Genomic DNA, 27,079 nt, shown 5'->3' with positions numbered 1-27,079 from the left:
TTTTTTTCCCCCACAAATAGAGCTTTCTTTTGGTGGTATTTGATCACCTCTGCGGTTTTTATTTTTTGCGCTATAAACAAAAATAGAGCGACAATTTTGAAAAAAAATGCAATATTTTTTACTTTTTGCTATAATAAATATCCCCCAAAAAACATATATAATGTTTTTTTCCTCAGTTTAGGCCGATACGTATTCTTCTACATATTTTTAAAAAAAAAAAATATCTCAATAATCGTTTATCGGTTGGTTTGTGCAAAATTTATAGCGTTTACAAAATAGGGGATAGTTTTATTGCATTTTTATTTTTTTTACTACTAATGGCGGCGATCAGCGATTTTTTTTCGTGACTGCGACATTATGGCGGACACTTCGGACAATTTTGACACATTTTTGGGACAATTGTCATTTTCACAGCAAAAAATGCATTTAAATTGCATTGTTTATTGTGAAAATGACAGTTGCAGTTTGGGAGTTAAACACAGGGGGCGCTGTAACATTTAGTGTTCACTTAGTGTGTGTTTACTACTTTAAGGGGGTGTGGCTGTAGGACTGACATCATCGATCGAGTTTCCCTTATAAAAGGGATCACTCGATCGATGCGCCGCCGCCGTGAAGCACGGGGAAGACGTGTTTACATACGGCTCTCCCCGTTCTTCAGCTCCGGGGAGCGATCGCGACGGAGCGGCTATAAACGAATAGCCGCGCCGTCGTCCCGGATCGCTCCCCGAGGCTTACCGACCGCCGCATGTAGCGGGGGTCCTGATCGGACCCCCCACCCACGTCAAGCAGAGCACGTACAGGTACGTTGATGTGCCTGTCCGTGCCATTCTGCTGACGTATATTTACATGAGGAGGTCGGCAAGTGGTTAAAATGACATAGGTAGATTCAGGTAGGGGCGCGCAAATCTAAGGCGGCGTAGCCTAGCGTGTTTACACTACGCCGCCTTAAGTAAGAGAGGCAAGTACTGTATTCTCAAAGTACTTGCCTCCTTACTTAGGGCGGCGTAGCGTAAATGCGGCGGGCGTAAGGGCGCCTAATTCAAATGTGTTGGAGGGGGGCGTGTTTGATGGTAATGAGGCTTGACCTCACGTTTTTGAAGTTTTTTTGTTACTGCCCATGCGCCGGGCGCCTACATTTCCCAGTGTGCATTGCGGCTAAGTACGCCGCACGGGCCTATTGATTTCGACGTGGACGTAAATCCCGATTCGCGGACGACTTACGCAAACGACGTAAAAAATTCGGGAACGGCGGCCATACTTTAACATTGTTATTCCACCTAATAGATGGAATAACTTTAGGCCTGCTAATGCCTTACGGAAACGGCGTAAATCGACTGCGGCAGCCGGACGTACGTTCGTGAATCGGCGTATCAACTAATTTACATATTCTACGCCGACCTCAATGGAAGCGCCACCTAGCGGCCATCCGAAAAATTGCAACCTAAGATAGGACGGCGCAAGCCGTCTTATCTTAGATATGTTTAAGCGTATCTCTGTTTGAGCATACGCTTAAACATAAGTTGGCGTAGATTCTGAGTTAGGTCGGCTTATCTACTGATAAGTCGGCCTAACTCTTACTGAATCTACCTAATAGTGTGTGGGCAAAACGACGTTTAAAACGACGTTTTTAAACCCGCGCATGCTCAGAAGCAAGTTATGAAGCGAGATTCAATGGAACAGAGTGCCGTCGTACGTGCTGAACGTAACCGCGCTTTGCTAGAGCATTTTGAAAAAACGATGGTGTGTATGCTACGTCGTTTTTGAAAATGAAGTTTGAAAAACGTTGTTTTGTTTCACGATTTAAAACGTTGTTTTATTTCATCATAAAAAACGACCGTGCGTACGCGGCATTAGAAGGGGGATGAAGATCCATCATCTCTGTGTCCACTATCCAGCGCACAACTTCATCAGGGGGCCCCTGGAGCCCCTCCGTAGGACACAGCGAGGGTCCACCATAGAGATACATGGAGTGTGATGAAAGCCGGTGACAGGCTGTGTGTGGCTTACTAAGTGCTCTCCGAGGACTGAAACTCAAAATTGCCAATTGTCCCCGATTTCCAGGGTCAGTCTCCGGTCCTTGACACGTCCAATTATTGCAGGACGTCCTTCCTTTTATATGGTAATGAGCACCCGTCATGGAGAATAATGGTCTCTCCCAACGGGGGGGGCTTTTCCTTGCTAAAAATGCATTTTGCATTCCAATACAAGTCTATGGAGCAAAGCGGGTCAAAGAGGAGGACGCCTGCAAGTCACATGCACCCGTCAATGATCCGAGGGTCTCAAACAGTGGCGGCTGGCGCTCAAAAAATTTTGTGGGGCGCAAACAAACTGAAAAAGAAAAAAAAAAAATCAATTGGAGCCTCCCCGTTTCCCCTTCAAATGCAGCCAGTTTGCCCCCTTAAATTCTGCCAGTTTTCACATCAAATTATGCCAGTTTGCCCCCTCAAATGCAGAAAATTTTTCCCCTCAAATGATGCCAGTTGCCCCCTCAAATTATGCCAGTTTGCCCAAATACAGCCAGTTTGCCCCCTCAAATTATGCCAGTTTGCCCCCTCAAATTATGCCAGTTTGCCCCCTCAAATTATGCCAGTTTGCCCCCTCAAATTATGCCAGTTTGCCCAAATACAGCCAGCTTGTCCCCTCAAATGATGCCAGTTTCCCCATCAAATGCAGCCAGTTTCCCCATCAAATACAGCCAGTTTGCCCCCTCAAATGCTGCCAGTTTGCCCAAATACAGCCAATTTGTCCCCTCAAAATGATGCCACGTTCTCCATCAAATGCAGCCAGTTTCCCCATCAAATGCAGCCAATTTGCCCCTTCAAATTATGCCAGTTTGCCCCCTCAAATTATGCCAGTTTGCCCCCTCAAATGCAGCCAATTTGCCCCTCTCAAATTATGCCAGTTTGCCCCCTCAATTTATGCCAGTTTGCCCCCTCAATTTATGCCAGTTTGCCCCCTCAATTTATGCCAGTTTCCCCCTCAAATGCAGCCAGCTTGTCCCCTCAAATGCAGCCAGTTTCCCTCTCAAATGATGCCACGTTCTCCATCAAATGCTGCCAGTTTGCCACCCCCCCGCTTACCTTTCTCGGGTCAGCCGTCCTCCTCCACACTCCCTCTGAGTCCTCGACGTCATCTCTGCTCGCCTGTTGCTTCAGCCAATTAGGAGACCGGTAAACCAGACCCGGTGCACCTGATTGGCTGAGAGGCGGGTCAGTGTTAGGGAAGCGATTTCCTAACACAGCATTGTTTAAAACAGGGAATGAACAGCAGCGGTGCGCCCCGTTTTGTCAGATGTTTGGGGGGGGGCTGTGGCAACGCGTTTCCGTGCAGTGTGGGAAAATGCGTGCCCTTAGGGCTCCTTCACACAAGGAGTTGCGCCCAATCTTGCGCGGTTTTTTTTGGGCAACTCCCACCCGTTTTAAGGGCAGACCATTCATTTCAGGGGCATACCCTTGGTGCCGTGCGTTTTGTTGGCGGGTGCGAGCGCTCGTATGTCCGCTAGATGCACGGGGGAGGGGCCATTAAGAATTAACAACACCTCCGCGCATCTACAATGCAGTGCGGGAAAACACGCAATATTGCACAGGTTCCCGCACCGGACCTGGTGTGAGCGAGTCTGTACTCTGCACGGCATGTAAATAAGCCCCCATGAGGGGGGGGGGGTGTCAAAAGCAAAAGCTCCTGGGAAATGAAGTGCTGGAAGCATGTGATGAAAGATTGAAGCCCCCCCAAACACAGCCCTCAATACACAGCCCCCATCCCCCCAATACACAGCCCCCCATACAGAGCCCCCCTCAATACACTGCCCTCCTCCCCCAATACGCATGTAATAAAAGATTGGAGCCCCCCAAACACAGCCCCCATCCCCCTATACACAGCTCCCCATACAGAGCCCCCCTCCCCCAATACACTGCCCTCCTCCCCCAATACACAGCCCCCCTCCCCCAATACACAGCGCCCCCTCCCCCAATACACAGCCCCCCTTCCCCATTAAACAGCCCCCCTCCCCCAATACACAGCCCCCCCATCCCCAGCTCCCAATACATAGCCCCCCTCCCCAATGCACAGCTCCCCATACAGAGCCCCCTCCCCCCTCAATACACTGCCCTCCTCCCCCACTACACAGCTCCCCATACAGAGCCCCCCTCCCCCAATACACAGCGCCCCCTCCCCCAATACACAGCCCCCCATACAGAGCCCCCCTCCCCCCTCAATACACTGCCCTCCTCCCCCAATACACAGCGCCTATCCCCCAATACACAGCGCCCCCTCCCCCAATACACAGCCCCCCTTCCCCATTAAACAGCCCCCCTCCCCCAATACACAGCCCCCCCATCCCCAGCTCCCAATACATAGCCCTCCTCCCCCACTACACAGCTCCCCATACAGAGCCCCCTCCCCCCTCAATACACTGCCCTCCTCCCCCAATACACAGCCCCCCTTCCCCATTAAACAGCCCCCCTCCCCCAATACACAGCCCCCCCATCCCCAGCTCCCAATACATAGCCCTCCTCCCCCACTACACAGCCCCCCATACAGAGCCCCCCTCCCCCCTCAATACACTGCCCTCCTCCCCCAATACACAGCCCCCCTCCCCCAATACACAGCCCCCCCCCCACACGGAGCCCCCTCACCCAAAACACAGCCCCCCTCCCCCAATACACAGCCCCCCATACAGAGCCCCCTCAATACACAGCCCCCCTCCCCCAAAACACAGCCCCCCTCCCCCAAAATACAGCCCCCCATACAGAGCCCCCCTCCCCCAATACACAGCACCCCCTCCCCCAATACACAGCCCCCCATACAGAGCCCCCCTCCCCCCTCAATACACTGCCCTCCTCCCCCAATACACAGCGCCTATCCCCCAATACACAGCGCCCCCTCCCCCAATACACAGCCCCCCTTCCCCATTAAACAGCCCCCCTCCCCCAATACACAGCCCCCCCATCCCCAGCTCCCAATACATAGCCCCCCTCCCCAATGCACAGCTCCCCATACAGAGCCCCCTCCCCCAATACACAGCCCCCCATACAGAGCCCCCCTCCCCCCTCAATACACTGCCCTCCTCCCCCACTACACAGCTCCCCATACAGCCCCCCCCCCCCCAATACACAGCGCCCCCTCCCCCAATACACAGCCCCCCATACAGAGCCCCCCTCCCCCCTCAATACACTGCCCTCCTCCCCCAATACACAGCCCCCCTCCCCCAATACACCCCCCCCCCCCCCACACGGAGCCCCCTCACCCAAAACACAGCCCCCCTCCCCCAATACACAGCCCCCCATACAGAGCCCCCTCAATACACAGCCCCCCTCCCCCAAAACACAGCCCCCCTCCCCCAAAATACAGCCCCCCATACAGAGCCCCCCTCCCCCAATACACAGCCCCCCTCCCCCAATACACAGCCCCCCATACAGAGCCCCCCTCAATACACTGCCCTCCTCCCCCAATACACAGCCCCCCTCCCCCAATACACAGCCCCCAACTTTATGTAGGACTACAACTCCCACCATCACACCGCCAAATCTGACCCCTGAGAGGGGTACCTCTGATCTGGGATCTCCCCCATCAGCTCACCATTCATCCCCTCACAGTTGCCATCTTCCTTCTCCTCTCTCGGTTGTACCATATGAACCCCCGGGGGGGGAGACCTCCTCCTCTCATCTCCCTCTGACACCCCCCGCCCGCCTCTCACACCCCTCCCCTCTCACTGTTACTCTCCCTCTTTCTGTAGTCCGGTATATAAAATCTCCTCACATCACAAAGGAGCGATCCTCACCCCGAAAACCAAAGGCCGGCCTCCCCCCCTCCACAGCGCTGTCACTTGGTTTCTTCCATCGTCCAAGCGTCGGTTGCCATGGAGACGTGAAGGGGACGCTGGCAGAGCTGCTGTGGGCGGGCCCTACTTCATTTCCCGGCATCCTCCGCCCTTGTCGTTGGCTGGCGGGGGATTCTGGGAAAAGGAGTCCTGTCAGGGTCGAAAGAGAGCGTCACGTGACGGCTAGACTACGTTTCCCAGAATCCTCCATATGTCTCTTAGGTAGTGAAGGATTCTGGGAGATGTAGGCGGTGCCTCAGCGCCGCTGCCTGTGTTCTATTCATGACTAACTGGCCTATTGCGCATGCGCGATGCGTTCCAACGCGTGTAAGTGTCTTCCGCGCTACATTTCCCGGTGTTGTGCCATGCCATCAAACGCAGCCGCTGTGCCATGCCATCAAACGCAGCCGCTGTACCTTGCCATCAAACGCAGCCGTTGTGCCATGCCATCAAACGCAGCCGCTGTGCCATGCCATCAAACGCAGCCGCTGTGCCATGCCATCAAACGCAGCCGCTGTACCTTGCCATCAAACGCAGCCGTTGTGCCATCAATTATCACCACTGTGCCATGCCATCAAACGCAGTCACTGTGCCATCAATTATCACCACTGTGCCATGCCATCAAACACAGCCACTGTGCCATCAATTATCACCACTGTGCCATGCCATCAAACGCAGCCGCTGTGCCATGCCATCAAACGCAGCCACTGTGCCATGCCATCAAACGCAGTTGCTGTGCCATGCCATCAAACGCAGTTGCTGTGCCATGCCATCAAACGCAGCCGCTGTGCCATGCCATCAAACGCAGTCACTGTGCCATGCCATCAAATGCAGTCACTGTGCCATGCCATCAAACGCAGCCGCTGTGCCATGCCATCAAACGCAGCCGCTGTGCCATGCCATCAAATGCAGTCACTGTGCCATGCCATCAAACGCAGCCGCTGTGCCATGCCATCAAACGCAGTCACTGTGCCATGCCATCAAACGCAGCCGCTGTGCCGTGCCTTTAAACGCAGTTGCTGTGCCATGCCATCAAACGCAGCCGTTGTGCCATGCCATCAAACGCAGTTGCTGTGCCATGCCATCAAACGCAGCCGCTGTGCCATGCCATCAAACGCAGCCGTTGTGCCATGCCATCAAACGCAGTTGCTGTGCCATGCCATCAAACGCAGCCGCTGTGCCATGCCATCAAACGCAGTTGCTGTGCCATGCCATCAAACGCAGCCGCTGTGCCATGCCATCAAACACAGCCGTTGTGCCATGCCATCAAACGCAGTTGCTGTGCCATGCCATCAAACGCAGCCGCTGTGCCATGCCATCAAACGCAGTTGCTGTGCCATGCCATGCCATCAAACGCAGTCACTGTGCCATCAAACGCAGCCGTTGTGCCATGCCATCAAACGCATCCGCTGCGCCATGCCATCAAACGCAGTCACTGTGCCATGCCATCAAACGCAGTCCCTATGCCATGCCATCAAACGCAGTCCCTATGCCATGCCATCAAACGCAGTCACTGTGCCATGCCATCAAACGCAGTCCCTATGCCATGCCATCAAACGCAGTCCCTATGCCATGCCATCAAACGCAGCCGCTGTGCCATGCCATCAAACGCAGTCACTGTGCCATCAAACGCAGCCACTGTGCCATGCCATCAAACGCAGTCCCTATGCCATGCCATCAAACGCAGCCGCTGTGCCATGCCATCAAACGCAGTCACTGTGCCATGCCATCAAACGCAGTCACTGTGCCATGCCATCAAACGCAGTCGTTGTGCCATGCCATCAAACGCAGTCACTGTGCCATCAATTGTCACCACTGTGCCATGCCATCAAACGCAGTCGTTGTGCCATGCCATCAAACGCAATCACTGTGCCATGCCATCAAACGCAGTCACTGTGCCATCAATTGTCACCACTGTGCCATGCCATCAAACGCAGTCGTTGTGCCATGCCATCAAACGCAATCACTGTGCCATGCCATCAAACGCAGTCACTGTGCCATCAATTGTCACCACTGTGCCATCAAACGCAGTCACTGTGCCATGCCATCAAACACAATCACAAGGTGGAAAGGTGAAGCTGTCGCCCATAGCAACCAGCCAAACCTTTTTTTTTTTGTAAATTAGGTTGCTAGGGGCAACAACCTCACATTGGTCCTGCTTTTTTTTTGGAAACCCATCCCCTATGCAAGCAATACAAGTTTATAGAAGCCGGGGGAAAGGTGAAGCCGTCGTCCACGGCAACCAGTCATCTCCTTGTCCATTCAATTTTCATTGCAAATCGGGTTGCTAGGGGCACCAGCTTTTCGTAAATGCCCCCCTGGTGTCAGCAATAGAATAGTTTTGGCTGGTGGAAAGGTGAAGCCGTCGTCCACGGCAACCAGTCATCTCCTTGTCCATTCAATTTTCATTGCAAATCGGGTTGCTAGGGGCACCAGCTTTTCGTAAATGCCCCCCTGGTGTCAGCAATAGAATAGTTTTGGCTGGTGGAAAGGTGAAGCCGTCGTCCACGGCAACCAGTCATCTCCTTGTCCATTCAATTTTCATTGCAAATCTGGTTGCTAGGGGCAACAGCTTCACATTTGGTAAATGCCCCCCCCCCCCTCGTTTTAGCTGGTGGAAAGGTGAAGCCCGTCGTCCACGGCAACCAGTCAAACTTTTTTTTTTAAATCAGGTTGCTAGGGGCAACAACCTCACGTTGGTCCTGCTTTTTTGGGAAACTCAATCCTGTATGCAAGCAATAAAAGTTTGTAGACACTGGTGTACAGGTGAAGCTGTTGCCCATGGCAACCAGTCAACTTCTTTATTGACCATCGGGTTGCTAGGGGCAACCACTCCACTTCGGCCTTCATTACGGTGCATCCATTTTCAGAAAGGCTTCAATGTTGCCAACGGCAACCGCTCCAACATCTTCTTGTGAATGACATTTAGGTCTGCGATCAAATCCGCCGTTTTGTGAATTTGCGCACTTTTCACCTGTTCACCAAACACTCAGGTGTGAGTGGAACCCTTAAATCCGGTTGCTAGGGGCAACGGTTCCCCTCTGGACTTTATCTTTCAGCAACCGAAGAGGCTTGCTTGATGGAAACCGGGGTACAGGTGAAGCTGTCGCCCGTGGAAACCGCACATCTTTTATAATCTGGTTGCTAGGGGCAACGACTCCACCTTGCTCCTGATTCCCCCCCCTCCCCCACTCATGCCAGTAATGAAAGTTGGTGAAGATATTGCCACAAATAACATGTAAACACCAGGTTGCTAGGGGCAACGTTTTTCCTTCGGGGCTCTTTATCTTTCCGCAATTGAAGATGGAGACTGATGGAAGGGTGAAGCTGTTGCCCCTAGCAACCAAACACCTTTTAAAAATCTGGTTGCTAGGGGCAACAGCTCCACTTTGGTTGCCATTTGGCTAAATCCATCTGTCTTTGTATTTATCCTAAGTGGCCTAGATCATGGAGATCTGAGTCGCCTTGAAGTTGTTGCCCCCGGCAACCGGTCCAGAGACTTCTTTATCAATTATATTTAAAATATTTGGTTGCTAGGGGCAACAGCTTCACATCTACTCCTTTGTATTTGGGACCCCCCCCCCCCCCCCCCCCATTGCTGCAAGTTGATAGAAGAGAGGAGCTGCTGCTGCCCATGGCAACCTATGTAAAAACCGGTTGCTAGGGGCAACAACACCATTTCTTTATTCATTTAGTCCCCCCCCCCGATCTGTCCCGCCCACATTTCACAGTCCCCGGGGCACGCTGAGCCTTGTAGTGCTCTCCTCTCCCGGGGAGTTCTCAGCAGCATGACGTCATTGTGACAGAGCACCGTCTATGCGTCAAGACTAACCGGGGAGCTGCCGCCGCCCCTCGGCCAATCAGCGGAAGGGCCGGCCTGACGGACAGCCGTCTCGGCCAATCGGGGCTGTGTTTACCGAGACAGGGCGAACAGACTGTGTGACGTAGAGGGGGGCGGGGCCGGCAGCTGCTCTCCCACGAGGTCAGCAGTGCGGGGAGAGCCGGAGAGAGGAGGAGGGGAGAGTGCAGGTGAGTCCCCCCCACCCCCACCTACCTACCTACCTACCACCTCCACCTACCCACCCAACCCCCCCACCACAGGAGCTCACACTCCAATCACAATCGTCACCAGTCATCTCTATGTGATACAATGTATCCTCATCACCTTCCATTATTACATCATCATTTCATCTCCTCATCTGTGCTCTGATTGGTCCACAACCTTCACTGGGACACAAATCTGAAATATTATCATTGTCACTTTATTATGTATTATTATTGTGTTTTTTATATATATATATATATATATATATATATATATATATAATTACTATATATTGTGTGTGTATACAGTATATATGTAATATTGTGGTTTTTATATATACATATAATAACAATGCACTTGTGTGTATTATTGTTATCATTATTTATAAATAACTATATACACACACACACACGTTTATTTATTTATTTATTTTTTTAATAAATATTATAAAATATATTTATTTAAAAAAAATACAAGTAAAAAATAAACCTGTGTGTATTTATATTTTTATATATTTATTAATAATGATAAATATAATAAATAATATATATTAACAATGCACGTGTGTGTGTAATAAAATATATATATATATATATATATATATATATATATATACAGGTTTTTTTTTTTTATATGTATGTGTGTGTGTGTATATATATATATATATATATATATATATATATATATATATATATATATATATATATATATATATATATATATATATATATATATATATACACACACAGGTTTTTTTTTTTTAAATATTATATATAAAATAAATTTAAAAATATAAATAAACCTGTGTGTGTATATATATATATATATATATATATATATATATATATATATATACACACACAGGTTTATTTATATTTTTAAATTTATTTTATATATAATATTTAAAAAAAAAAAACCTGTGTGTATATTTTTTTTAATAATGATACAAATAATGAAAATAAAAAAATAAACGTGTGTGTGTGTGTGTATGTATATATATATATATATATATATATATATATATATATATATATATATATACACACACACACGTGGATTGTTAATATATATTATTTATTATATTTATCATTATTAATAAATATATAAAAATATAAATACACACACAGGTTTACTTTTATAAGTATTTTTTTTAATAAATATTATATATAAAATATATTTATTTACAAAAAAAATACAAGTAAAAACTAAACCTGTGTGTGTGTGTATTTATATTTTTATATCTTAATAATGATAAATATAATAAATAATATATATTAACAATGCACGTGTGTGTGTGTGTAATAAAATATATATACACACAGGTTTATTTTTTTAATTTTTTTGTGTGTGTATATATATATATATATATATATATATATATATATACACACACACACACACATATTGTTAATATATCCACACACACAGGTTTATTTTTATTTTTGAAATTTATTTTATATATAATATTTAAAAAAAATTAACCTGTGTGTATGTATATATTTTTTTTTAATAATGATACAAATAATACGCACGCACGCGCGCGCGCACGCACACACATATATGATATATATTATTACACACACACAAGCACATTGTTATTCTATATATAAAACAACAATATCAATAATACATAATAAAGTAACAATGACAAGACTTCAGATTTGTGTTCCAAAGTGTAAAAGGAATGAATGAAAATATATATACATTCATTCATTCCTTTTACGCTGTGTCCCAAAGAAGAGCACCAATCAGAGCCAAGAGTAGGAAGCATCAAAATACTGCGACATTATAATGTAGACTGAATGCAAATAATAATACACAACATGATGATAATAAAATGGTGATTATGGGCTCCTTTAATTAGGATGAGACGGGTCAGACCTAATGCTGTGATGTCATAGAATGTACCATTCTGTGCTTTGATCTTCTATTTAGTAAAAAATCCATTTACTTTACTTTTACTAAATCTCATATTCCATTGTAATCTCATGTGCTTGGCTCTGATTGGTGTAAAGGCTTTATTGGGGTTCAAACTGAAACATTAGGATTGGCTGAGATGTTGTTGGTATTATTATTTTATGATAGATATGTATTATAAAACATTATTATTTATTATGTGTGTGTATATATATATGTATGTATGTATGTATGTATATATATATATATATATATATATATATATATATATATATATATATATATATATAAATTATGATGTGCTACAATGATGCAATGTGAAACCAAATCTGCAATGTTACAATGTAGACCTGAATACAAATAATAACAACCTTAAATTTTTTTTTATTTTTTTTTCTGAGGTGAAAAAAAAAAACAACCTTAAATTCTAATGGTGATCATGGGCTCCTTTAAATAGGATCAGACCGGGTCATAATAATGATGTGATGTGATAATAGTAATACGTCACTTTATATAATAACAATGTTTAATTGGAGCGTTTTAATCTCTTGATCTGGGCTCTGATTGGTGTAAAAGCTTCATTGGGATACAATGTGAATGATCGGGATTGGCTGAAAGCATCGCAGGCTTGAAATCTTATTGTTTCTGTGATGTTGGGGTGGTTAAAGCGGGGGTTCACCCTTAGAGGGCACTTTTCCCCCTTAGATTCCTGCTCGTTTTGTCTAGGGGAATCGTCTATTTATTTTAAAATATGTGCAGTACTTACCCGTTTACGAGATGCATCCTCTCCGTCGCTTCCGGGTATGGGCTTCGGGAATGGGCGTTCCTTCTTGATTGACAGTCTTCCGAGAGGCTTCCGACGGTCGCATCCATCGCGTCACGATTTTCCGAAAGAAGCCGAACGTCGGTGCGCAGGCGCAGTATAGAGCCGCACCGACGTTCGGCTTCTTTCGGCTACGAGTGACGCGATGGATGCGACCGTCGGAAGCCTCTCGGAAGAATGTCAATCAAGAAGGAACGCCCGCTCCCGAAGACCCATACCCGGAAGCGACGGAAGAAGATGCAGCTCGAAAACGGGTAAGTACGGATCATATTTTAATACAAATAGCCGATTCCCCTAGACCGAACGAGCAGGAAGCTAAGGGGAGAAAAATTTTTTTTTTACAAATGGGTGAACTCCCGCTTTAATATTATTATATAAATTTCATGCACTTTTTTTCATGGAGGGACCTCCAGACCTGCAATGTTGTTGTTGTTGTTTTTTGTGTTATTATTACTACTTCTTTTTTTTTTTTTTTTTCAGGTAATCTTACTTTTTCACTCCTGTGTCCCAACGGAGATCACCAATCAGAGCCAAGAGTAGGAAGCGCTAAAATGTTGCAATGTGATATGAAACAAAAAACTGCGATGACTGAATATAAATAACAATAAAATCCCTTTAAATTCTAATGGTGATCATGGATTCCTTTCAATTAGGATCATACAATCTAATGCTGGGATGTTACAATGTGTGATTATTTGTTCTACATTGTATTATATATTGTACATTGTAATATATATATATATATATATATAATTAATTATTATTACACAGGATTTATATAGCGCCAACAGTTTGCACAGCGCTTTACAATGTAGGGATATCTATATAGATATCCTTACATTGTAAAGCTCTGTGCAAACTGTTGGCGCTATATAAATCCTGTGTAACAACAATAATAATAATAGGGTTGTCATGCTTTCATCTTGCGTAATAAATCCCTTCACATTATAACGGAATATTTCATATTACATTGAAACCTTGTAATCTGCTGCTCTTGGCTCTGATTGGTGGAAACGCTTTCTTTGGGCTACAGACTGAAAAGTTAGGATTACCTGAAAACGCTGCAGACCTGAAATATTAAAGGGGTTATAAAGTTATTATTTTTATTTTATTTTTTTAAATAACAACCGTGTCATACTTACCTCCTCTGTGCAGCTGGTTTTGCACAGAGTGTCCCCCGATCCCGGTCTTCTGGGGTCCCTCGGCGGCGGCTCGGCTCCCCCCCCCAACAAGGACTCAACACCTTAATGCGAGTTTGCATGGTGTTGAGTTCCTGCGGGCGCGCTCCCATGATACAGCCGGCGGCCTGCGCACCGACTTGGAGCCATGTAGAGCTGACTGCGCAGGCGCCGTATAGAGCCGACTCGCCGTTCGGCTACTTTCGGAAAGTCGTGACGCGCCTTATCCGCCGGGGGGAGTTTTTCTCAGGCACGTCAATCATATGGGCGAAGTGCCAGATGACATTGCGGCACTGCACAGGAACGCCCACTCCCGCGGGAGCGAGTACACAGAAGCCGGGAGGAAAATACCGATAATACCGTATGTACACCCCCCCCCCCAAAAAAAAAAAAACGGCATACTGTACATGTTTGAGGTATACAGAATGTAATGTTATATACTTGTTTTTTGGATGAACCTCCGCTTTAATGCATAGAATGCATTAAGGTGAAAAAACATTTACCTTCACACCTCCCCGCCCCCTTTAATATTTCATCATCAAAATAATAATCCTCATCTTTGTCTGATTGTTTCAGACACTCTTTGGTCTGTTCACACCACAGAAATGTATTCCAGGTGCGTTTCTGCATGTGCGTTTTTCAATGGAGTTTTTATTTTTATTTTATTTTTTTACTCCTTTTTTATTTATTTTTCCTCCCCTATTCTATTTTTTTTCCTCCCCCCCCCCTTTTTTTAACAGAAGATTCCAGTGTATTTTATTATTTTTGTAATGAGTTTTTGATACATTTTAGATGTGTTCCAGTGCAGTTTTTATGCGTTCTGCCGCGTTCCAGTTCAGTTCTGTGCAGAAAAAATGCAGCATGCTCTACTTTTTTTGTTTTTCCTGCACTGGAACACACCGCATTGGTGGGAACTAGGCCATTGGAACCCATGCTATATATACTGTTCATGCATTTTTGATGCAGGGAAAAAAAATGCACTGGACTGCGTCTGACGTGAACCGGCCCGTACGCCACAACTTCAGCCCAAATAAAGATTGAGACTCAGAGCCAAGAGTAGGAAGCTACAATGTTGCAATGTGATATGAAATAAAAAACTGCGATGTTATAATGTAGACTAAATGAAAATAATAATACATAATAACATTGTGGTTTTTATATAATTTTGCAACATTTGAAAACTTTATACTCTTGGCTTTAAGGCTCCATTCACACCTAGGCAGACAAATTCGCAGCGTTTTGTCGCCGCAAATCGCGGTACAAATAGCGACGTTTTGTACCGCGATTTGCGGCGACAAAACGCCGGTATTGTCCGCCTAGATGTGCCCCAGATTGACCCCCTGTATGGAGATGGTTCCCATCTCCTACCCGAACGCCGAAAGCCGCCTGACAAAAGGTCCGGGACCTTTTTTTAGGCGGCAGGCGTCTGGTGTGGAGATGTGAACCATCTCCATAGAGGGACATGTGTTCTCATCCCTCTGGCGGCAGCGGCGTAGCACTACAGGCGTGAAAACGCCTAGATATGAATGGGGGCTAAGGCTGCATTCACACCTTTGCGTAGGCGATTTGCGGCATTTTGTACCAAGATTTGCCGCGACAAATTGCAGCGTTTTGTACCACGATTTGCCGCGACAAAACGCGTCGTTTTTAACCGCGGTTTTGTATCGGTCATTGTCGGCTATGGAAAACGCTGAAGCCGCCCTATACACGCGACAAAAAAGGGTCCGGGACTTGTTTCAGCTTCAGGCGTTCGGCATGGAGATGTGAACCATCTCCATAGACAATAATGTTATTTTTCCCCTCCAGCGTATTGTAGCGTCGCGTTTCAGGCGACAAAACGCCTAGGTGTGAATGCAGCCTGATTGGCTTATGGGCTTCGCTGGGGTGCAGGAGGAAAAGGGCCAATCCAAGAAGAACTGATATTTTAGTTGTAGGCTGTACTGCGCATGCATTGGGTGGACACAAATCTCGATCATTATTGACCCCTACAGCTCGCGGGACGTCTGAGAACGCAGCGCAGTGCAGGTAGTGATTTGTACTGCGCATGCATTGGCCAACCCTGCCAGTCCCTGCTGAATCATCCGTAATTTGAACTGTCTGTGGCCGGCTTTAGGACTACATAACACTTTCCCCTCATGACAGGGGGAGGTGATTTGTAGCCCAATAAGATAACAGGGAACAATACTAATTGACTGTTATCAGCTCAGTTTCCTGTCTGGATGAACAGTTAAGCCGGGAACACACTACAGATTTTACTGTTTAGTAAACTCGGTAAGCACACTTGGATGGAGGTAAGCCACACCTCCTGATCTTTTGTGGGAGGTCCCTAACCCTATCCCTAGAACCCCTTTCACACTGAAGCGTTTTTACAGCATTTTAGCGTTAAAATAGCACTATTAACCACTTAAGACCTGGACCTTTAGGCAGCTAAAGGACCCTGCCAGTTTTTGCAATTCGGCACTGCGTCGCTTTATCTGACAATTGCACGGTCGTGCGACGTGGCTCCCAAACAAAATTGGCGTCCTTTTTTTCCCACACATAGAGCTTTCTTTTGGTGGTATTTGATCACCTCTGCGGTTTTTATTTTTCGCCCCGCCCCCCCTACAGTTAGAAACACATATGAGGTCACACTTAACCACTGGGGGGCGCTGAAGGAGTTAACTCCCAAACTGCAATTGTCATTTTCACAGTAAACAAGCATTTTTTGCTGTGAAAATGACAATGGTTCCAAAAATTTGTCAAAATTGTCAGATGTGTCCGCCATAATGTCGCAGTCACGAAAAAAATCGCTGATCGCCGCCATTAGTAGTAAAAAAAAATAATAATTAATAAAAATGCAATAAAACTATCCCCTATTTTGTAAACGCTATAAATTTTGCACAAACCAACCGATAAACGCTTATTGCGACTTTTTTTTCCAAAAATAGGTAGAAGAATACATATCGCCTAAACCCAGGGAAAAAAAACTTTTTTATATATATATATATATATATATATATATATATATATATATATATATATATATATATATATATATATATATATATATATATATATATATATATATATTTTTTTTTGGGGGGGGATATTTATTATAGCAAAAAGTAAAAAATATTGCATTTTTTCTTCAAAATTTTCGCTCTATTTTTGTTTATAGCGCAAAAAATAAAAACCGCAGAGGTGATCAAATACCACCAAAAGAAAGCTCTATTTGTGGGGGGAAAAGGACGTAAATTTTGTTCGGGAGCCACGTCGCACGACCGCGCAATTGTCAGTTAAAACGACGCAGTGCCGAATCGCAAAAAGGGGCCTGGTCCTTTACCTGCTTTTTGGTCCGGGTCTTAAGTGGTTAAATGGCGTGGGGTCACCCCCAGAATCCATACCAGAACCTTATCCGAGCATGCAGTCTGGCAGGTCAGGACAAAGAGTGGATGAGCGAGTGCCCCCCCCCCTCCTGAACCATACCAGGCCTCATGCCCTCAACAAGGGGGGGGTGCTTTGGGGCAGGGGGAAAAAAAAACACCTTGTCCCTGTTGATGGAGACAAGAGCCTCTTCCCCACAACTCTGGTATATAGTACCCCTAGGAAAGCAACACACACCGCATCAGACACCAATCGGGTGCACTTGGTTCAGGTGCTAACCTCGAATCACCGCCGTTTACAATACGGGAAGAAGAAGAACTTGGTTGCACACATAGGCGTGCGCACAGGGTGTGCCAGGTGTGCCTGGGCACACCCTAATCACCCTGTGTGGTGCACATTGTACCGAAAAATACTACATTAAACTGGCACTAACTCACAGAAAAATACAGCATTAAACGGCACATAACACACCAAAATATACTACTTTAAACATACACTAATGCACAGAAATATACCCCCAATATTTCACCAAAGCTCCCTAATGGGGCTCCTAAAAAAAAAAATACTGACACTGTCCTCTGCCCTACTGACACCGTCTACCGCTCTACTGACACCATCAGTATACTGTATATACACATGCAAATATGTTTTGAGCTTTGGGGTGCACACCTATGGTTGCACACCAGACCATCAAATTAAAAATAAGTCCTTTATTGCCGCAAGCCAGTCATATACGGAGGGTACAGATAGTTGGCGGGTTTCACATGGCTATACCGCGCTTGTTCACAACCTTATAGTACCCCTAATCATTCACCCCCAAAAAAAGTGTAGTGTTAAAAATGACAGTAGGCAGTCCTTTTATTTGAAAAAAATAAAGAAAAAGTCCCCCGGTGTAGATCCAACGTTAATCCCGCCACCCGCCACTGACCCCAAAAAATACAAAAAAGTTCTTAAATAACTGAGGAGCGGGAACTGACTACCAATAATATTATATCATGATACATTGTAACGCTGACCACTGATAAAATGAGTAGTAGTCAGTGGGGTAGATTCAGGTAAAGGCGCGCACTGATACGGCGGCGCAGCGTATCGTCTTTACGCTACGCCGCCGTAAATTACAGGAGCAAGTGCTGTATTCACGAAGTAATTGCTCCGTAAGTTGCGGCGGCGTAGCGTAAAAGGGGCCTGCGTAAGCGCGCGTAATTCAAATGATCCGGTAGGGGGCGTGGATCATTTAAATTAGACGAGTTCCTGCGCATGCGCCGTCCCTAAAATTTCCCGACGTGCATTGCGGTAAATGACGTCGCAAGGACGTCCTTGGTTTCGACGTGAACGTAAATGGCGTCCAGCGCCATTCACGGACGACGTACGCAAACAACGTAACATTTTCAAATCGTGACGCGGGAACAACGTCCATACTTAACATTGGCTGCGCGTCCTAATAGCAGGAGCAGCCTTGCGCCGAAAAAGCCTTAACGCAAACGACGTAAAAAAACGAACGCCGGGCGCACGTACGTTTGTGAATCGGCGTATCTAAGAAATTAGCATATTCTACGCCGACAACAACGGAAGCGCTCCCTAGCGGCCAAAGTTATATTGCACACAATTCTACGCCGCCGCAATCAAGTTACGTCGGTGGAGGAAGCCTATTTTTTTCAGTGTAACTGCCTTTGTGAATCGGTGTAACGATACGTGGGCGCGGAATTCAAATTACGGCGGCGTATCTGGAGATACGCCGCCGCAAAAGGTACCTGAATCTACCCCAGTGTTACAACGTATCATCGTGGTATAATATTATTATTCAGTGTTACATTGTATCATGATAGAATATTAATATCCATTTTCTTAGCGTTGATCTCCTCTGCGGTGCGTTGCGGTCGCGTTCTCCTCCCTGGTGGGGCTCGTCGGTTGTTCTCAGATCATAAGGTTAATGCGGCAGTGGAGCTTGCAATCTAATCATAGTAATCCTTTAATCGGTGCCAAGCCTATGTATCGGGATAATGCTGTAATGCGACTGTTAATATTATTTCATGGCTCGGCACGCTGCTGATCCTGACAATCTCCCAGCAGAGTTTGCAGTGCGATTCTCCCGGGGAGCCCCGTTGTCTGCTCAGTAGGACTGGACACAGACTGAAGGGGAGATTTGAGTTGCTGTAACTCCCATCATCCAATCAGATTTCAAATAGGGCTTTGCGTAGAATTACGTTCACGTCGAAAGCATTGGCTTGTTGCGGGTTAATTTGGAGCATGCGCACTGGGATACTCCCGCGGACGGCGCATGCGCCATTAAAAAAAAACGTCTTTTATGTGGGGTCAAGTCATATTAACATAAAACACGCCCACAACATAGTCATTTGAATTGCGCGCCCTTACGCCGACACATTTACACTACGCCGCCGTAACTTACGGCGCAAATTCTTTGTGGATACGGAAAATACGCTGTAAGTTACGGCGGCGTAGTGTATCTGAGATACGCTACGCCGGACGTAAAAAAGCGCCACGCTACGTGGATCTGGCCCTTAGTGTTTGTCTGAATTCTTGCTGAAGATTTACTGTCATTTCCTGCCTGGAGACACTGTTGTCACCAGAAGGGGGAAGCACTGTGGAGCCCCCGATAGAGTCAAGGGTTCTAAAAGATACAAGTCAGATTTTGGGCATCCCCTGCAACAAAATGTTTTTTTTTTTTTTGAGATACTCACAAAGTATCCGAACATGCAGCCTGGCAGTTCAGGACAGAGAGTGGACCCCCGCTTTAAGGACCGCCTCCTGCACATATACGTCGGCAGAATGGCATGGCTGGGCACATGTACGTCCTAGTGCCCAGCCGTCGATCGCGGGCGCGTGCCCACGACCCGGTCCAAAGCTCCGTGGCCGCAGTACCCGATCACTGCTGGAATCCCGCGATCGGTCCTCCGGAGCTGAAGAACGGGGAGAGGTGAGTGTAAACACAGCTTCCCCGTTCTTCACTGTGGCGCTGTCATTGATTGTGTGTTCCCTGATATAGGGACACACGATCAATGATGTCACACGTCCAGCCCCGCCCCCCTACAGTTAGAAACACATATGAGGTCACGCTTAACCTCTTCAGTGCCCCCTAGTGGTTAACTCCTAAACTGCAATTGTCATTTTCACAGTAATCAGTGCATTTTTATAGCATTTTTTGCTGTGAAAATGACAATTGTCCCAAAAATGTGTCAAAATTGTCTGATGTGTCCGCACTAATGTCGCGGTCATGAAAAAAAATCGCTGATCGCCGCCATTAGTAGTAAAAAATTTTTTTTATAAAAATGCAATAAAACTATCCCCTATTTTGTAAACGCTATACATTTTGCGCAAACCAATCGATAAACGCTTATTGCGATTTTTTTTTTTTTTTTGACCAAAAATATGTAGAAGAATACGTATCGGACTAAACTGAGGAAAAAAATATTTTTATATATGTTTTTGGGGGATATTTATTAAAGCAAAAAGGAAAAAATATTGATTTTTTTTCAAAATTGTCGCTCTATTTTTGTTTATAGCGCAAAAAATAAAACCCGCAGAGGTGATCAAATACCACCAAAAGAACGCTCTATTTGTGGGGGAAAAAAGGACGCCAATTGTGTTTGGGAGCCACGTTGCACGACCGCGCAATTGTCAGTTAAAGCGACGCAGTGCCGAATCGCAAAAACTGGCCGGGTCCTTTACCTGCATATTGGTCCGGGTCTTAAGTGGTTAACTGGTTCCCGACTGGCTCCTGTAGATATACGTCGGCAGAATGGCACGGCTGGGCAAAGTGACGTATATTTATGTCACTTTGAAATTCCCGCCAGTGGCACGCGCCCCTGCCACGAGCTTCGTGACCATGCCCGCGGGACCCACGGACTCGATGTCCGCCAGTGTCCCGCGATCGGATCACAGAGATAAAGAACAGGGAGAGGCGAGTGTAAACACAACATCTCCCCATTCTGCCTAGTGACAGGACAGTGATCGTCTGTTCCCTGTTATCGGGGAACAGTGATCAGTGACGTGTCACTCGTAGCCACGCCCCCTCACAGTTAGAATCACTCCCTAGGCCACACGTAACCCCCTTCAGCGCCAACTACAGGTTAACCAGGGGTGGGCAAACTTTTTGACTCAAGGGCTGCAATGGGTTCATATATTGGACCCGGGGGCCGGACCAAGAGTAGATGGACGATGTGTATGTGTGAATTAATATAAATTAAATTTAAATTTGTAACATTAAATGTTTAGATTAATTTAAGGTAGAAAAGCATAAAAAGAGTTATTTTACAAAACTACAATTGATGGCACAGTGGCTACATTTGGCATGGCACAGTGGCTGCGTTTAGCAAGGCACTGTGGCTGCATTTGGCATGGCACAGTGGTGACAATTGATGGCACAGTGATTGCTTTTGATGCCATGGCACAATGGTGACAATTGATGGCACAGTGATTTTAAATTATTCTTCTTGGCCTCTCTTACCCTATCCTGCTGTTCTTGGGATGTGTGATCACGTGACCGCCGTGTTATCTGCTGCCAGCTCCTTTCCTGTGTCTCCCCGTGGCAGTGACGTAGATGGCACCGCCCTCTCAGATGAATTCCCCAATCCCCCGGGACGAGAGGCGGCCGGAGGCAGAGCGCCCGCAACCTATCTGCGCTCGCCTCGCTCCAGCCCCCCCTTGAAGCAAAGCCGCGGCCTCAATTAGCGGCGATTGCGGCACGAGGAGATCGCGGGTGGGGGCCCGGATTAAAAGGTCCGCCGGGCCGTAGTTTTCCCATTCCTGGGTTAACCCCCTTCCCTGACAGTTCAAATTTCTCAGTAATCAGTGCATTTTTATCGCACTGCTCGCTGTATAAATGTGAATGGTCCCAAAAATGTGTCAAAAGTGTCCGATGTGTCCGCCAGAATGTCACAGTCACGATAAAAATTGCTGATCGCCGCCATTACTAGAAAAAAAAAAATAATAAAAATGCCATAAAACTATCCCCTTTTTTGTAGACGCTATAACTTTTGCGCAAACCAATTGATAAACGCTTATTGCTTTTTTTTTTTTTTTTTTGTACCAAAAATATGTAGAAGAATACGTATCGGACTAAACTGAGAATTTTTTTTTTTTATATATATATATTCTTTGGGGAATATTTATTACAGCAAAAAGTAAAAAATATTCATTTTTTTTTTTAAATTGTCGCTCTATTTTTGTTTATAGCGCAAAAAATAAAAACCGCAGAGGTGATCAAATACCACCAAAAGAAATCTCTATTTATGGGGGGGGGGGGGGAAGGACGTCAATTTTGTTTGGGTGCCACGTCGCACGACCGCGCAGTTGTCGGTTAAATCGACGCAGAGCCGAATCGCAAAAAAGTGCTCTGGTCTTCGGGCAGCCAAATGGTCCGGGGGCTGAAGTGGTTAAATGACGGTGTGCCGGTCTTGTAGTGCTGAGGTCTTGTGTCTTGGGTGTTGTTTTCATGTGATTGACTTGCATTTGACTTCCAATTACCTTTATTGGTGCGGTGTGGATGGCGGCTCTTGGGTTGCACATCGCCGCCCCCCCTTCCTATACGTTGCCCCTCCGCGGCTTGCTGTTCTGTAGGTAAGAAGAACGTTCTGTAAAGTTGTAAACTTTGCAACAGGAAATAAATGTAGGTCGCCTTGAATTCGTGTTTCTGCAGTTTCCACGCCACAGCCTAGCCATTACCCACAATGCAGTTTCAGTTACATTTGCCACCCCCCCACACTTTATCTCTCTATTAGAAGTTTGCTGGGAAGATCTTTGTCGCGTCTCGCGGCCGTGGAAGGGAAGCCACGTGGCATTTTCATCACGCTGAGTCATAGCGGCCAATGAGACGTCAGAATCTGTGCGCTTCAAGAGGACCCGTCTTCCCAGCTTCATGCACTATTATAATTTTATCTGTTACAGGTACTTGTATAGCGCCAGCAATTTACACATCTGTTGTACGTTCACATCAGTCCCTGCACCCAAGGAGCTTACAATCTAAGGTCCCTATATACATACTTGGGGCTAATTAACCGCGGCCAGCTAGTTATGGGATGCCGTCCTATGGGGGGGGGGCTTCCTGTGATCGCGCCGGGTGTGGTGGTGCGGATGGTGCGCTCTGTGATAAGGGTCCTCCGGACACTGCTGATCACGGATTGAGGTAAGGAGCTAATCAGCGGCTCTTTACCATGTGATCATCAGCTGTGTCCAATCACAGGTGATCATGGAGGTAAACGGAAGCCGATTATCGGCATTCCTTTCCTCACACTGACAGCGAGAGGAGAGGAGAGGCGATAACCGGCTTGTGTAAAAGGGACATCTACACTGATTGCCAGTGTCCTAATTATCAGTGCAGTCCCAACAGTGCCCACCAGTGCTGCCTCATCAATGCCCATCCTTGCTATCTATTAGGGTTGTCCCGATACCGATACTAGTATCGGTATCGGGACCGATTCCGAGTATTTGCGGGAGTTCTTGTACTCCCGCAAATGCCCCCGATGCCTCATCCGATACCCGCCGCCGCCGCTACGCCGCATCCCCGCTGCCGCCGCCGCTTGGTTAATACGGGCGGGTAACATTACAGCTTTCATTTGAATAGCTGTAGTGTTTCCCGCCGACCCGCGTATAGACACTACCCCTTGCTCGGATGAACTGTCCAATCCCGAGCAAGGGGGAGTGTCTATACGCAGTGCGGCGTGAAACACTACAGCTATTCAAATGAAAGCTGTAATGTTACCCGCCCGTATTAAGCAAGCGGCGGCGCGGCAGCATGTAGGTAAGGTGGACATGGCTGGATATATGGGGGGGGGACATGGCTGCATATATGTGGGGGGACATGGCTGCATATATGTGGGGGGACATGGTTGCATATATGGGGGGACATGGCTGCATATATGGGGGGGACATGGCTGCATATATGTGGGGGGACATGGCTGCATATATGGGGGGGACATGGCTGCATATATGGGGGGGACATGGCTGCATATATGGGGGGGACATGGCTGCATATATGGGGGGGACATGGCTGCATATATGGGGGGGACATGGCTGCATATATGGGGGGGACATGGTTGCATATATGGGGGGGACATGGCTGCATATGGGGGGGGGACTTGGCTGCATATGGGGGGGGATATGGCTGGATATGGGGGGGGGACATGGCTGCATATATGGGGGGGACATGGCTGCATATATGGGGGGGACATGGCTGCATATATGTGGGGGGACATGTCTGCATATATGGGGGGGACATGGCTGCATATATGGGGGGGACATGGCTGCATATATGGGGGGGACATGGCTGCATATGGGGGGGGACATGGCTGGATATGGGGGGGGGGACATGGCTGCATATGGGGGGGACATGGCTGCATATGGGGGGGACATGGCTGCATCTGTGGGGGGACATGGCTGCATTTGGGGACACATTTTAAAAAAAAAGTATCGGTACTTGTACTCGGTCCTAAAAAAGTGGTATCGGGACAACCCTACTATCAGTGCCTCCTTATCAGTGCAGCCTCAGAAGTGTCACCTATCGGTGCCCATCTTTACCATCTACCAGTGTCCATCAATGCTGCCTATCAGTGCCCACCAGTGCTGTCTCATCAGTGCCTATTCTTGCCATTTATCAGTGTCTGCTTATCAATGCCCCCCAGTGCTGCTAATCTGTGCAGCCTCATCAGTGTCACCTATCAGTGCCCATCCTTACCATCTACCAGTGTCCTCAGTGCTGCCCCATCAATGCTGCCTATCAGTGCCTATCCTTGCCAGTGCCACATCCTTGTGTAAAAGGGACATCTACACTGATTGCCAGTGTCCTAATTATCAGTGCAGTCCCAACAGTTCCGACTCCGACTCCTCAGTTTTATGTACTTCCGACTCCGATCACGGCTGATCACGATGTAAACAGGAAGAGCCGTTGATGGCTCTTCCTCACTCGCGTCTGACAGACGCGAGTAGAGGAGAGCCGATCGGCGGCTCTCGTGACGGGGGGTTCGCGCTGATTGTTTATCAGCGCAGCCCCCCCCCCCCCCCCTCCTATGCTTACACTGGACCACCAGGAAAGCCCACACTGGACCACCAGGGAAGGGCAGTAACAAAAAAAATAGATGCCAATCAGTGCCCATGGGGCACTGACTGGCAACATGGGACTGGCACTGGGATATACAAGTGATGCCCAGCAATGTCCATCAGTGCCACCCCTCGGTGTCCATCAGTGCCACCCCTCGGTGTCCATCAGTGCCACCCCTCAGTGTCCATCAGTGCCACCCCTCAGTGCCCATCCGTGCCCAGTGCCCACCTATCGCCGCCCATGAGTGCCCATCAGTGTCGCCTGAGTGCCCAGTGCCGCCTCACCGGTGCCCATCAGTGCCGCCTCACCGGTGCCCATCAGTGCCGCCTCACCGGTGCCCATCAGTGCCGCCTCACCGGTGCCCATAATCGAAGTAGAAAACGTACTTATTTACCCAACAAAATTAACAGAAAAAAATAAAAACTTAATTTCTTTCAAAGTTTTCGGTCTTTTTTTAGTTGTTGCGCAAAAAATTTAAATCGCAGAGGTGATCCAATACCACCAAAAGAATGGGTACAGCGCAGCACGACTGCGCAATTGTCATTCAAAGTGCGACAGCGCTGAAAGCTGAAAATTGGCCTGGGCAGGAAGGGGCGTAAGTGCCCCCCCCCGGTATGGAAGTGGTTAAGGAGCAATCCAACTCTGGGGAGGGCTGTGTTAAGACTCACCATAATACACAAGTATGCATAACAGTCATGTACTATATCTATTTATCTATATATATTTTATTATTATTATTTTTTATTTTTTTAACACTACTTGTGCTGTAAGCCAGAGGATCAGCATGACGGCCAGACGGCTCCATTTCCAGAATGAGGTCAGGAATTGCGGCCAATTTTTTACCTCCTTTTTTATCACGAGTGTGACAATGTATCCATAAGCTGCATAACCATATTAAAATTCATAGCGTGGAATTAATGCTGCTTATCCCCCCCCCCCCTTTCCTGTGCTGCAGCTTTGCAGGGGGAAACCGGCTGCTCGCGGCACAGAACCCTGAACCACATCCTCATCCTCTGCCAGAGATTACGGCTAGATCTGTCGTTTGAGACCCCCCCCCCCCCACCCCCCCTTCCCTCTTGCTGCAGTGGTCAGCAGGTCCTATCACAGCAATCCATGCTGCTGTGTCATTTTTTATTGCATGCTTCTTCTTTTTTTTTTATTATACAATGTAACATCCACACTATAGGAATGCCTATTGGTGACAGCGGGGGTCTTGTTGCAACACATTGGGGAACTGCTGCATCATCACTTGTGCCCCCCCCCCCTCTTCTCCTGCTCACACCACCGCTACCCACCCAATTCTCCACCCTGCATTGCTGTGCGATGAGGACTTTCGTCTCAGTGACACCGCGCTCTACACTTGCTGCACGCATATTGTGCCTTCCCTCTGCAGACCGGTCAATGTCATTGCCGCAGCAGTGAGTTACCAATCTCCTTTTTAACCGTTCGATCTCCGCGCCGTTTGGGCTGATGGGGAGCAATTCTGATGGTGCTGTAAATCGCTGTAACCTGGATTATTTCTGCATTTTATTTATTTATGCTGTGTAGATCTTGCAGTAAAATTGTAAAATATAAAAAGATGCCGAGTGCAGACTTTACGGTTTGCAGACGATCTGTCTTGGGGGGTGGCGGGGGGTTCATGTATTGCAGCTCAGAGGTGCCGGTCGTTATTGCGGCAGATTGGAGGGTTGTGTTGGGTATTCTGGACAGTTTGACACTTTATGCCGCGGCTGCCGGTGACGGCTGCATTTGTCTGGCGCTTCCTGTGGTGGAGATGTACTGAGTCAGCCCATGTGGAGTGTGTTTTTGTGGATTGCATAAGCGGCGGCGGCGGCGTCTGTGACTTCATATGGGGGCAGCTCAGGAGCAGAGATCGCATTTT

At 47.1% G+C, this 27,079-nt stretch overlaps 2 protein-coding genes across 4 annotated transcripts in view; one reads left to right on the top strand and one right to left on the bottom strand.

The window, feature by feature from the left end:
• Positions 1 to 5,624, bottom strand: part of NPHP4 (nephrocystin 4) — a 268,250-nt gene extending 262,626 nt beyond the window's left edge. Inside the window, exon 1 of the mRNA XM_040326547.1 lies at positions 5,578 to 5,624. The gene's annotated coding sequence lies outside the window, so the exon portion shown is untranslated. The remainder of the gene's footprint in view (positions 1 to 5,577) is intronic.
• Positions 5,625 to 9,747: 4,123 nt separating this feature from the next.
• Positions 9,748 to 27,079, top strand: part of KCNAB2 (potassium voltage-gated channel subfamily A regulatory beta subunit 2) — a 232,236-nt gene continuing 214,904 nt past the window's right edge. The window contains exon 1 of one of the 3 annotated variants that reach the window (XM_040326541.1): positions 9,748 to 9,847. The gene's annotated coding sequence lies outside the window, so the exon portion shown is untranslated. Of the gene's footprint in view, positions 9,848 to 26,459; positions 26,616 to 27,079 lie in introns of those variants that run through there. The other 2 variants (XM_040326543.1, XM_040326542.1) reach the window with 2 other exon arrangements.

The sequence above is a fragment of the Rana temporaria genome, chromosome 10, assembly GCF_905171775.1.
Source record: "Rana temporaria chromosome 10, aRanTem1.1, whole genome shotgun sequence".
Taxonomy (NCBI): domain Eukaryota; kingdom Metazoa; phylum Chordata; class Amphibia; order Anura; family Ranidae; genus Rana; species Rana temporaria.
Note: the sequence above shows the minus strand (reverse complement) of the source record. Positions and strands in the feature narration are given on the sequence as shown.